The sequence below is a fragment of the Bos indicus x Bos taurus genome, chromosome 1 (genome assembly GCF_003369695.1).
Source record: "Bos indicus x Bos taurus breed Angus x Brahman F1 hybrid chromosome 1, Bos_hybrid_MaternalHap_v2.0, whole genome shotgun sequence".
Classification (NCBI taxonomy): Eukaryota; Metazoa; Chordata; class Mammalia; order Artiodactyla; family Bovidae; genus Bos; species Bos indicus x Bos taurus.
In genome coordinates, this window is record NC_040076.1 from 103,766,911 (window position 1) to 103,772,881 (window position 5,971).

Below are 5,971 nucleotides of genomic sequence, written 5' to 3' on the forward strand. Positions count from 1 at the left end.
AGATATGAGCAGGAATCCAATATGGCCAGATAGGCTGATCCACACCAAATCATACTAAAATAAGTGTCAGGTTGGAATGCCATCATCACTGCAGCTGATGTCCAAGGCCCACTGTTGACATTACTTCCACTGAACCTGTATGCTATCATCACTATTTCTGGTCCTATTGGCACAGCTGCTACTGGGCATTGGGAGCTCCTGATGATTAAATGAGCATTAAGTCCCAAATTCTTTGCATCAGTCTTTACAAACTGAATTCGGAAAGATAGGATTATGTATGACTCAACACTGTGCCTCCATCTCTCACTCCACATCTAGTCTTCTGGAAAATCTGTTGTCTTTTAAGATAAACGCATCATATGGCCACATTTCACTATGTCCACTATATCCCAATCCAACTATGCAGTGATCTTTTCGTCTGCATGTGTGAGTGTGAAGTCCCTTCAGTTGTGTCCGACTCTTTGAGACTCTATGGACAGTAGCTGGCCAGGCTCCTCTGTCCATGTTATTCTCTAGGTAAAAATACTGTAATGGGTTGCCATACCCTCCTCCAGGGGATTTTCCATGGAACCAGCGGTCCAGCCTACAGCTATTATGTCTCCTGCATTGGCAGAAGAATGACATGATTTGATTTATGATTTGAAAATATCACATTGGATACACCCTTCCTAAGTGGCAGCAACCCTTCCTAGTGGCTTCCCAGGAAGCCAGATTACAGTATATTTCTTAAATGCCTGTTTTCACACTATTCTGTCCTCAAGGGTGTATCCAGTGTGATCTTTTTAAATCATAAATCAAACCATGTCATTCTTCTGCTCAGAATTCTCCAGTGTCTTGCCATTTCACTCAGAAGAAACTCCAAATAAGCAAAATTCATTGAATGGCTAGATGCAAACACTTGAGTAATTGGACTTCCTGTTAATTCCTCACCTTGATTCAGTCCTCCTGGCCCTCACTGATCCTGCATAAAGGCAGATGTGCTCCATCTTAGAGCCACTCACCTGCTAGTTCATCTGCAGAAAGGCTGTTCTTCAGATACCCACATAACTAACTCCCTCTTCTTTCTCAAGTCACTACTGACTTCCCATTTCCAAACGCAGTCTGCCCTTTCTCCCTGGCATTCCCAATCCACTCAACCCAACTCTATTTTATCCCAAGGAAAACTTCATTATCAATTTACTCTTTTATATGTATTTTTCTATTTGTCCCCTCTCATTCTTTTCATTTTCACTTAATATATATATATATATTTCTTTAAATATATATATATATTTATCATAAATTTATTTATTTAATTGAGAGATAATTGCTTTACAATATTATGTTAGTTTCTGCCATACATCAATATGAATTAGCCAAGGGTATATACATATATTTATTCCACACCCTCTTGAACCTCCCTCCCACCCCTCTAGGTTGTCACAGAGCACCAGGGGTTTGTTTTCTGTGTCATAAGGCAAATTCTCATTGGATATAGAAAATAACCTATGTTAAGGTAGGTGTTGGGTAAGAGGGAGGGATGAATAAGCAAATCATAGATAATTTTTAGGTCAGTGAAACTCTTCTGTATAATATAATGGTGAATTCATGTCATTAGGTGTTTGTCAAAACCAGTGGAAAATGCAGCTCTAAAAATAAACCCTAATGTAAAGTATGGAGTTTAGGTGACACTGATGTGTCAATATAGGTCCATCAAGTGTAATGAATGTGCCACCCTGATGTGGGATTGCTAGTGGCAGAAACTGGGTGTGGGGGCAGTGGGTATATGGTAGCTCTCTGTACCTTAATTTTCCTGTGAACTTGAAGCTATGCTAAAAATAGTCTATGAGAAAAACCCCTTAAATTATAAAAAATAATTATAACTGAAAATAGATTAGTATCCAGAATACATCAAGTCTCTAAATGTAAATTAAAAAATAGGACAAGATATAAAAAATTTCCAAGCAAGAAAATATTAATGGATATAAAAATATGCTATATTGAAAGAGGAAAATGTGAATCAAAATCATGTCCTCTAAAATGAATTTTTGTGTAAATCACATACATTAAAAATAACATTTTTGATAATTATAGTCATTAACTGAAAATATATGGAACATTGAGACCTAGTTTATAATTCTTGTGATGTTTAAAATGACACATCTGTTTGATATAACAGTGTGATAATGTCTGAAGTGTTATTTTACAGCCTGTCTTTAACTCCTTGAAGTAATGTTTCCTAAATATTTAACACCAAGAAATCTATTTCAAATAAACTGGTACTAATTGACATAGAAGACAATCTTCAGATGGAAGATTTATAGTATCAAATGTTGACACCAGTTAAATGAAACTGCACTTTCCCAAGAGGACAGCTGGCATCTTCCTGCCATGGGCATCAGAAGGACCATTGATTGTTTACAGTTTCTGTGGTCCATTTAAGTGTTCAGTTCAGTACAGTTCAGTGACTCAGTCATGTCCGACTCCTTGCGACCCCATGAATCGCAGCACGCCAGGCCTCCCTGTCCATCACAAACTCCTGGAGTTCACTCAGACTCACGTCCATCAAGTCAGTGATGCCATCCAGCCATCTCATCCTCTGTCGTCCCCTTCTCTTCCTGCCCCCAATCCCTCCCTGCATCAGAGTCTTTTCCAATGAGTCAACTCTTCGCATGATGTGGCCAAAGTACTGGAGTTTCAGCTTTAGCATCATTCCTTCCAAAGAAATCCCAGGGCTGATCTCCTTCAGAATGGACTGGTTGGATCTCCTTGCAAAACTCTCAAGAGTTTTCTCCACTCTCTTTTCCGGTTATCGCGGCATAGAGAACTATGAGCAGCAAAGTCTCCCGCGACACCCTCTATGAGGCAGTGAGGGAAGTCCTGCACGGGAACCAGCGCAAGCACAGAAAGTTTTTGGAGACGGTGGAGCTTCAGATCAGCCTGAAGAACTATGACCCTCAGAAGGACAAACGCTTCTCGGGCACCGTCAGGCTTAAGTCCACTCCCCGCCCCAAGTTCTCCGTGTGTGTCTTGGGGGACCAGCAGCATTGTGATGAGGCCAAGGCTGTGGATATCCCCCACACGGACATCGAGGCGCTGAGAAAACTCAACAAGAATAAGAAACTGGTCAAGAAGCTGGCCAAGAAATATGATGCCTTTTTGGCTTCAGAGTCTCTGATCAAGCAGATCCCCCGAATCCTGGGCCCAGGCCTGAACAAGGTTGGCAAGTTCCCTTCCTTGCTGACCCACAATGAGAACATGGTGGCCAAAGTTGATGAAGTGAAGTCCACGATCAAGTTCCAGATGAAGAAGGTGCTGTGTCTGGCAGTGGCTGTTGGCCACGTGAAGATGACAGATGATGAGCTTGTGTACAACATCCACTTAGCTGTCAACTTCCTGGTGTCATTGCTCAAGAAAAATTGGCAGAATGTCAGGGCCTTGTACATTAAAAGCACTATGGGCAAGCCCCAGCGTCTGTACTAAGGCACAGCTTAATAAACCATACTAAACCAAAAAAAAAAGAGTTTTCTCCAACACCACAGTTCAAAAGCATCAGTTCTTTGGCGCTCAGCCTTCTTCACAGTCCAACTCTTACATCCATACATGACCACAGGAAAAACCATAGCCTTGACTAGACGGACCTTTGTTGGCAAAGTAATGCCTGTGCTTTTGAATATGCTATCTAGGTTGGTCATAACTTTCCTTCCAAGGACTAAGCGTCTTTTAATTTCATGGCTGCAGTCACCATCTGCAGTGATTTTGGAGCCCCAAAAAATAAAGTCTGACACTGTTTCCACTGTTTCTCCATCTCTTTCGCATGAAGTGATGGGACCGGATGCGTAAGATAGTGAAATGGCCCCAGAGTTGAGGATTTGCTACCTGGGCCCTGTGGAAGTTGGAGAAGGCAATGACAACCCACTCCGGTACTCTTGCCTGGAAAATTCCATGGACAGAGGAGCCTGGTAGGCTGCAGTCCATAGGGTCGGGAAGAGTTGGACACAACTGAGAGAATTCACTTTCACTTTTCACTTTCATGCATTGGGGAAGGAAAAGGCAACCCACTCCAATGTTCTTGCCTGGAGAATCCCAGGGATGGGGTAGCCTGATGGCCTGCCGTCTATGGGGTCACACAGAGTCGGACCTGACTGAAGCTACTTAGCAGCAGCAGCAGAAACCTATGGAAGTATTAAGTAGAAGTAAGGATCTGTAGTAAGAATCACTTTAGTAATAGTCTTCTGGTCTTTAGACTTTCACATTCTGTAATGCTTACCTGTAACAATGAATATGGAATTGCCAATCCAGCCTGATGTCATTGTTGCCCTGAATTTCCTGCATGTATGGTTTCACCTTGGGTTGCACTGGCAACTGGCACGTGCTGAGCCAGAACACTGGACTTTCAAGACAATTCTGACTTCTATGGTTTCCACACACATGCATTTAAATGCACTTGTAACTGGTTAATTACCATGAAGCATAACTTCTACTTAATAAGCTTATCTGCTTCTAAAAAACAAAATTCCTTGAAGTATCTTTGCTTTTTTCTCTCCCTAGGCCTAGTTATCTTGAAGAATGTTTCCTGGCATCACTGAAAAAGGCTAAGAGGAGAAACCAAAGTTCATATTTCAGAGATTACTATAGGAGTGTCTCACGGGTATATCTAATCTTTTCATTCAGTGAGTTCTGAATTAATATATTTCTCGGAAATGTGTTTGGCACTGTGACACAAAATCTGTTTACAGGATCTTGTTTTACATATATAAACACATCATTATATATATATATTTGCACACATACACACACATATATATATATATATGCACACACATATGTATATATACACAACTATATACACACATGGGCTTTCCTGGTGGCTCAGATAGTAAAGAATCTGCCTGCAATGTGGGAGACCCGGGTTCAGTCCCTGGCTTGGGAAGATCACCTGGAGAAGGGAATGGCAACCCACTCCAATATTCTTGTCTGGAGAATTCCATGGACAGAGGATTCTGTCAGGAGACAGTCCATGGGGTTGCAAAGAGTCAGAAAAAATTGAGCAATTAACACACACATACATATATATATGTAAAATATACATACAAATATATTTTTCAATTATACAATCAAAAATAATGTGTAGTTAAAATAAAGATGACTTTTGGGAGGCTGCCCTGTATTTCAGTACTCAGGTCATGAATAATAATAATGAACCTACAAGATTCTTAAAGGCAGACCATTTTGATGACTACTAACTCTGAAATCTATTTTGACAGCGATACCCATTTTGATCTTTACCTCCTTGGGGTCATTTCACTCTCTTAGTTGTAGTTGAATTCAATCCATTTCAACCACAGAAAATTCTACTAGCATCTACATATGTGTGTGTGTCGGGGGGGGCAGGATGTGTGTGTGCACGTGTTAGTCGTTCAGCCATGTCTGACTCTTTGTGACCTCATGGACTATAGTTCACCAGGCTCCTCTGTCCATGGAATTTTCTGGGCAAGAATACTAGAATGGGTAGCCATTTCCTTCTCCAGGGGATCTTCTTGACCCAGGGATCAAACCCAGGTCTCCTGCACTGCAGGAGGGTTCTTTACCATCTGAGCCACCAGGAAAGTCCCACTGACATCTATAATCTATACAAAATTGCCACAAAATTGCTTGTCAAAGATGATGACACCCCTCCCCAAAGTATATCCTTTGTCCTTGGTGGAAAGAACGTCTTCTGGGTCCTTTCAGGGAATCTTTAGGACGTGGATGGTTCATGCCAAATTCACTGCAGCAATTTTGTTTATGTCAAAATTTTTTTAAGTTATTCCTCAACATAGTACTTGGATTTGCTGCCATTTTCATTAATCATCAGCTATCAGTGTCACCTGATCAATTATGTGGCCCACTTACAGTTGCAATGCTAGAATCTAGAATCTAGAATGCTAGAATCTAGAAACTCTAGCATATAGATTGATATTAATTCAGTCAATCTGAATAAATTATGCAC

General features: G+C 41.0%; 1 pseudogene; it reads left to right on the plus strand.

The window, feature by feature from the left end:
* Positions 1 to 2,808: 2,808 nt before the first annotated feature.
* Positions 2,809 to 3,500, plus strand: LOC113892800 (annotated as a pseudogene).
* Positions 3,501 to 5,971: the final 2,471 nt, after the last annotated feature.